We start from the raw sequence: 8,171 nt of genomic DNA, 5'->3' as shown, positions 1-8,171 counted from the left end.
CCCGGGGCCGGAGATGCTCCTGCAGCCTCTCTCCTCTCTTTTTCTTTCTTTATCTTTTTGTTTTTATCTTTTTTTTTTTTTCACTAGACAAATCGAGGAAGAACGCTCCCTCCTTAGGGGGAGGGCAGTGGGGGGAACACATCTCTCACTCCCCCTTGCCTGCCTCCCTACTGCCTTGTCTAGTTCAAAGACACGCACCAGATGCCAAATCCAAGAAGCCGAGAGCAGAGCGGTCCTCACCTCCCGGTCCTCACCTCCGACAGCAGAAAAAAGCAGACTGTCGATCCTTTTCGAGATTGGCACAGGTTTTGTTGGGCTATTTCTTAATTTTTTAAAGATTTTTCTTTTTTCCCCCTCCCCGGTCAGGGTGGGAGTCGGGGGTTGCAAATGGGGACGCACACACACACACACACACACATATACACACACGAAAAGATCGCATCCGCGTTTTATCTCGTTCACCGCTAAGAAGGAAGAGATCTACCCACGAAACTGGGAGAGGAGAAACACAGCCCAGAACAAAGGACGGTCCAGTGGGACTCGATGTTCAGCCGCAGTGATCCTTGTCGGTGACACATCTCCGAGCCGGCCGCGCGCTCGAGACTCTGCTCTGCCACCGCTGCTGTGGATCTCTCTTTCCTTTTCCTCACCACGTCGGGTCCTTCACACTGACACACGATAAAGCCACAAGAGAGCTACTTTGTAAGGACTGTTTCCTTGCTGCTGAGACTTTTCTTTCCGTCCCTCTCTCCTGTTGACCGCAACACGCCCTCACTGTTTTGTCTTGTTTACAATATAAGCTTGATTTAGCAAAAAACAACTAAAAAAAAAATCAGAAAAAAAAAACCAAGAGGAAAAAGCATAGGGGTGAGAAGAAGAAATGTTATTGGTTTTATATCAAGCTATTAGATAGAACTTTAACTTTTCATTGTGTGCATTTTTGTAAATTGTACAGTAAAAAAAAAAAAGAAAAAAGAAAAAAAGACAAAAAATACTCTTTATGTAGAAAATTAGTCCAATTGTCATTCCAGGTCCCACCGTTTCTACCGAATGCTCCAGTTGTTCACTACTAAGTGCCTAACCTTTGAAATCTTTCACAGCGATGATGCAACCTCTTGCTTCGATGCATCAGAGCTTGGGAGACCGTGGGGAGGGGCAGGAGGGGAGGGAGGGCAGCGCTGGGAGGAGCCGCTGGCCTGGGCAGCCCCACGGTGCCCAGAGCACCTGTGTCGCATGATGGGACAGCGAACTCGAGGACTAGGTTGGAAACTTACAGTGGGGACGGGAAACGTGCTTTGGGGTTGGTTTGGGTTTGCTTGGCCTTTTCTGTTTCTTCTTCTTTTGAAAATATACTTTTATTGGTGGGAGGGGAGCAATTGCAGCAAACAAAACCGGCCTTTTTTCGTTGACTGGTGTTTAGGTCCTGTGGGAGAGATGCAGGTGGAAAAGTAGAGCATCTGTGGAGATGCTTTTGCAGGAGACGCGGCGTTGTCTCTCACGCCAAGTTGCGGTTGGGCTGCAGGAGCCTTGGCTGTGTCCCACGGGGCACAGCTTGTGGTGAGGGCACTTGGAGAGGGTCGTGGTTTTATTGCCTGTTGAGAGAAGGTTAAAAAAATAATAATAATAATAAGCAAAACCTCTAACTCTGATTCTCAGGGATGAGATTTCTGCGTTCTTGCAATGACTCTTGCGTTGGACGGTTTCTTTCTTTTGTGCACCTGTGGATTTCTGCACTTTGAGCCTGGGAAGAGGGCGACTGCACTGTGCTGCTGGGGAGGGAGCACTGAAGGAAAGCCCGGGCAGAACCTCACGTCTGGGGGTCTGATGAACCCTTGTAGGGCTAATTTGGGGCACGAGGTGGCCAGAGGACACGTAGTACCCTGAGAAAGGGTTCAGGGAGGAAGGACGGGAGGTGCCAGATGAGTGCATCGCTAAAAATGCTGATAGGAAAGAGGAGAGGGTTGGATAGAGGAATTTTTTCAGAGGATCTACCAAGCCCCAGAACTGTGACACTTCTCTAGGTGATCACTTAGAGATCCCGCTGGCCTCCAGTGATTCACTTTGTCACTGGGGTGATTGGAGGGTATGGGATGCTACCAAAATGCTCAGGAGGTCTCTTGGCTCTCAGCAAAAGTCTTTCAGCCTCGGGCAGGGAGCAGTCTGCTGTAGGGTGGTTCTTTACATCTCCTGTAGCTCTTCTGTTGAGGAAATTCAACCTGTTTTCGTTTTCTTCTGTGGTTTGGTTTTTTTTTTGGTTCTGTTTCTAAATAATAATCTCTGACTGATCTCATCCCTGGATTCTGCTAAAGGATAACTCCTGTCTATCTCTGTCTCTGTGTTTATGTGCACTTTGAATAAAGGAAGTGCGGTAGCCAGAGGGCTGCCGTGGGTGACGGCTGTGATTTGCAAACGGAGGGCTATGCAACCAGATGACACGTTCGAAAACACATCCAACCCACCAACAGTCAGAAAGACCTTCATCCATTCTGTAGCTTTATCTGCTGGATTTTCCTGTTTCAGGCTTCAGCATGATTGTGACCAAATGTTTTATATATTTTACGTATATGAAGGCACAAACACTTTATTTGAAATTTTAAAGAAAACATTACTATTTTACTCCAGAAAGTAAAGGAGAGGGAAAAACACAATCTCTCTGACCATGCATGCAAACATTGTACCCACACTGGAAAGCAAACGAGCTGTCTTTCTGTACTGAATAATTTTGTCTTTTTCCCCCACTCCACCTTGCCCCTTCCCTGACCATTTTTGATCCCCAAACCCCCAGCCCCGCACTACCACAACTCAACAATGTCCTTGGGTCACTCCAATGCTTAGGCAGAACACGATGAAGACTCCAGTTGTCCAATCCTCCACGCGCCTTGTAGGGCTCGATGACCATGATGGACAAGCCTGACCACGATTGTCCATAATCCGTTTTCTGACCTTTTTTTACAGCCTCTCTGCTGTCTCTTCAACGCATACATGATATTTCCGAGAATCCTCATAGTGAGTTGCCAAACTTGAATTGCACCGATCAGTTTTTCTGCATCCAGAACCAGTCTCGTAGTGGCTGTACTTTGAATAAGTAATGTTTGCATGTAAAATATATACATATATACATATATATAAAAAGTATGTGCATGGAAAATGTTTATCTTCGTACTTTTTTGATACAATGTATTCATCAGTTGTTAATTTTTAATTATATTTGATATAAATTGGGGGTTTGTTGCAAAACTTTATATTTAAAAAAACAGTGTTAAAAATTATAAAAGTTCCAACCATGCAACACAAGTGGAACTTTACCCAAAAAAAGGGGGAAAAAAAAAGAAAAAAAGGTTCTGTGATTGCCTAGTTTGCTGCCTGAGTAATATTTATCAGCCAAACTTTGAATTCTGCAGTTGTTTCTACAATTACATTTTGTATGAAGCAAAGTCCTTGGAATTAAAATAAAAACTTAGCAAAAAAAACCTGACAAATTGACAGACGGTGTGTGCAGTGTGCCGAGTGAGCGGGAGACGCCGTCCTGAGAGCAGCCAGGAGGGAGCCGTGGGGGGCAGCTTGGCTTGGCCACCACGGCGAGGGATAGCCCGAGAGCTCCGGTTTTAGCAAAACCGGGTTTGGTTGAGCCTGAATTGGGATGCCGTAAGAAATTGGCCAGCTCTGTGTTTGTTTCCGTACGGGCTTCACAGATGCTCGGCTGAGTAGGGAGCTGTTGGCAAATTTGCCTTTGCAGTGTGGATCCAGTATGGAGATTCCAGTTCCTGGAATCCAACAGGCAGCAAAATCGCATCATTTAAGTTAAGAGTGACCAAAAAAACCCTAGCAGTGATTGACTCCAAGGCCTTTTAACATCTCTTCTGATGTGCGAAGATGTTGGGCAGGTGGCTCCCTTTAGCATTAATCTTTATTAGCCCTTAAACCCACTCCCAGCAAGTGTCCTTGGTGCTACCTCAGGTAGGCATGGGCATGGATAGCAGTAGCATGTGGGGTTGGGTTGGTGTCAGGAGTCTGCCACGTCTCCAGGATGTGCTGTAGCACTTTCAGAAAAAATATTAATAATAATAGCACTTGCTGAGTGCACCTTGAAGTTTCTACTCCCAAGGCTTGTACTGAGTAGACAAAAAAAGCCCAAGGGTTGTTGGTACACAAGGAAGGAAATTTCCATTTCTTTGGATAACTGGGGAACTGCCTTCATTCCCTACCAGGGGGAGAAATCCACTGTGTGCATATCCTTCATTAGGGTGTGCTGGTGTGGCACTTCCGACAAAGCCAAGGACTCGACAAAAAGTTATTCAAAAAACTTAAGAGCAGCTGCAGAGCGCTGCTGAAGGGAGGATGAGCCCACTTGTGCATTTTTTCAGTAGTGTTCAAAGCACAATGTCTGTTTTAGTATTCAACTCTTCTTCTTCCCTCTTGTTGCATCTTTTATGTAATGAGACCACCCAAAGTCTCACCTGAGATTTCGGTATCATGTTAAATACAAGGAAAAAGTCCTTAACTTCCTGATGAGCAGGTCAGGCTGTAGCATGGAAAGCAAATGGTTTTGTCTGAGGTCACACAGTACGTTATTAACAAAGTCTGGAGCAGAAGAACTTCTCTTGACTTGTGGTCTGGTCTGTGCAGCGTTTGGGTTTCTTGGGCAGGATGACAGTGAAGCATAGGTAAGAAGAGTAGGATTTTTATTCCATTTTTGAGATATCCCAAACAAACTTGAGAAATTACTATTTCTGAATGTGTGTGAGCAGCGTACAAAGGGAGGTTTGAAAAAGATTTGGGACTCTGTGCATCCTGGCTTCAGTGGAGATCCCTGTGGTGTTCACTCCACCACAACCATCTGGGGAACTGGAATCTGCCTGGAGGAGCAGATGAGCAACTCTCCCCTCCAGATGTGTATCACAGAGGACCCCCCAAACCAGTTTACAATCCCATATGTGTTCTCAAATCCTAAAAGACTTTTGACAGCTTGCTGCCTTTTTTTTGTTTCCTTTATTTCTTCTTCTCTTTGTTTCACTTGTGTTCTTTTGATCCTTGAGACCAAGGCAGCCTCACACCCAGCAGCTTCTCCAGGCACTGCCTGAGTCCTGGGGGCACTGAGCTGGAGCAAGCAGCATCCCTGCTGCTGGATGTGAATCATCTCCCATGTTCAAAACATTTGGAGCTGAAATACCTGGGTTTGCTTCCCTTTGGTTTGAGTTCAGCTGAACTCCACCAAAGGGCTCTGTTTTAGTACCTTTCTGCTCCCTGTATCTCCACTCCCAGCCTTATGGATAAAATCCGGGTTTGGGATCAGGATTTCTGTGTATAGCACCCCCACACCTCCTTTTACCATTAGGGGGTAGCATTTTCTACTTTCTAGGGAAGTAAAAAAATGGCAAAAGCCTGATTCATTTCCCGTTGCCATTCTTCGAGGGTCATTCCCTGCAATATTTGTTTTAAGATGCAGAAAACACTGAGCACACCTAAGTCCAAGGTGCTCAGATAACTTGGTATTTTGTACTTCCCGGAGCATGAAAATGCAGTGTTAACAGGCTGGTTCCCCACTCAAGCCACATTTGCAGTGCCCGTAGACCCCTGTGTGCCCTCCAAGGTGACAAATTACTCATCCTGGTGCAATTCATCCTCCTTGATCAGCCCAAAGCAGATCTGATATTTTCTGGGCTGTGGAAAGCACCGTTTTCAGAAAAGTGCCTGATCATAATAACAAGCCTCAACTCAACACTGTCCCTCAGCACACGTCAAAATAGTTTGCAGGAGAGGCTGGTCTTGCATCTTCATGGGATTAAAAAAACATAAACTGAGGCATTTCTGGGGACTCCGTTGCCCAGGGTCACCCAGCAAGTGAGTGTAGAAGTGAGGATGAGGTCTCCTGAGCTCCTGTTCTGTCTCCTTTGTGTCTCGGTGTTTTAAATCACTGACGTGTGTGTGATTTTTTTACATCCATAGGCTCCTAGTAGGGTGCTAGTGAGGTGTCAGGGGAAATTTGGCATCTCACTAGTAGAGGTGTTGGTTCACTGGAGCAAATTCAAAGCCAAGGAGCAATAACCAAAACGATGAAAGGTTGGGGACTGATTGATGGTGATAGCTGTGAGGAGCTCTGCGCAGTGACAGAGAAGGGTGGCTCTGATAAGTCTGTGCAAATATTTGTGGGGGTGAAGTCCTGAGGCGAGTGAGTCAGCAAGAAGGAGCTGCTGAGACTGTGTGAGAAGGGAGGGCTGGGCAAACCAGCTCCTGAGCGAACTGATGGGAACACCAGGACTGAGCCCCGTCACCCACGGAGGAAGCCTGGGACATGCTGATGGGGCCGAGCTGTGTTAATTCAAAGAAAAAAGTATCAATAACTGGAGTTTATTCATTTTGTCCTCATCTCCACTTTCTGTCATTGCTTTGAAACAGAATATCCCCGCACTGGCTTTGTCTGTGTCTGTTTTTATTATTTCTCTGTTTCTGGCAGCCTTTTCTCTGCCCTGTGCGACACAAGCAGAGGAGGAGAAGGAGGAGGCATGGTCCTTGCCCAGCTACTCCTGCACAAAAGTCTGAAATACCCGCAGGGGTATAAAACCCCATTTTCTTGCAGGTGGCTGAGGAGGGAAGTGGATATGGTTGTGTTACTTGATTCAGCAAAATGATAGTGTGTTTAAAAAGATTATGCTGAGCTGAGCCAGCATGACTGTGGCAGAATAAATGCCTGACTTTCACAAGGGTTTTTTTTCTTCCTTGTGGAGTGGAGAGCATTTAAAAGATCTGGCTCTGCAGGTGAACCACCTAAAAGCTGCTTCCTGCAGAAGGATGGTGGGATAGCAAAGGAGCAGAGGGCAGAGATGCAATGGGAGATGTGCTGCTGGGACAGAAGGTCACAGCCGTAGAAACCAATGGGATTCAGCAACACCTGAGAAAGGAAAGCCAAACCTGTGTCACGTGTCCTTGACAAATAAAGTCCTCTACACGGCAAAGCCAATGACTCCTTGAGTGTCTCTGACCTTCATTTCCTTGACAAGCTGAGTCAGCACATGACAGGGGAGGGCCTGGTCATGGGCAGAAAGGGGGCAGTGCAGCACCTCTTGCACCCAGCTGGGCTCACGTCTCCCCAGGGTCAAGCAACAAGGAGCTTACAGAAGCCCAGTTTCCCACTGTTGTGGTGCTGTGTTCATCTGAGCTAAATGACAGCCAAGTGACACCACTGGGTGCTTGAGCATTGCCTGGTAAGGGACATCTGCCCTGAGGCAGGCAGGTCTGGGTGCCCCTCGCTGAAAGTTCTCATATTTCTGGGGATCTCTGAGTGATTGCTGCAAAGAAAATACTAGCAAGCACTAGGAGTGAGTCCGACCCAAAACCCCCAGAAGGCTTCTGTGAGTGTCCGGTGGTTTGTGACACAAGGCAGAGCAGCTCTGGGAAGCATCGTGGTTCCCTGGGTCTGCCATGGGGAAGCACCAATGCGCGGTGCTGTTCAAACACGGGGCTGTCTGGGGTGGTGACTGGGGACCCTCACTTTTGGGGTGTCTGTCTGCAAATACCTTCCCCTGTGATGCTGTTGTGGCTGGTGCTAAGAAGCAGCTGGAGTCGCCGCTGGGAGGGTGAGAGCTGGGGAGTACAAGAAAGGCCACAAGTAGTGGCAAGAAAGGGTTGAACTGGCCCAGGCTCTGGGTAAGGAGAGGGGGGTTGAACCTGGAGGACCAGTACAGCTCGCACAGGGAAGCTGGGGTCCCTCACTCACCCTGAAATGCCATGGTGGGAGACTGCTTAGTTCCAGATACCCTATGGGAGCAGGGTCAGATACTGCCCTGGGGAGGCAGCAGGCTGGGGGAGAGCTTTGCAGGGCAAAACACAGCAAAAAACTGCACCAACTTTTTTTGGGGGGTGTGTGTGTCAAATGTGGGTGTCTCCTTTACCTGTGGAAACCAAACCAGCACATGGCGGGGGGGAGGTCGTTAACCCCTGCAGCACCTGTTTGAAGTTAGTGTGTGTGTGGGTGTGTGTGTGTGTTACACCGTGCAGCTCTGCACACACAGGGGGGCGTTGGAAACGCGTCTGATTTTTTTGGGGAGAGCAGGGGAGCATTAACCCCTACAACCCTGGTCCCCCAGGACTGTGTGTTAACCCTTGTAGAGCCGCTTGTGAAGGAGGAGGCGGAGGGAAGGGGGTGCCCCCCTCGGGGGTCTCCGCAGCGCCGG

The sequence above is a fragment of the Mesitornis unicolor genome, unplaced genomic scaffold (genome assembly GCF_000695765.1).
Source record: "Mesitornis unicolor isolate BGI_N332 unplaced genomic scaffold, ASM69576v1 scaffold4738, whole genome shotgun sequence".
Taxonomy (NCBI): domain Eukaryota; kingdom Metazoa; phylum Chordata; class Aves; order Mesitornithiformes; family Mesitornithidae; genus Mesitornis; species Mesitornis unicolor.
Note: the sequence above shows the minus strand (reverse complement) of the source record.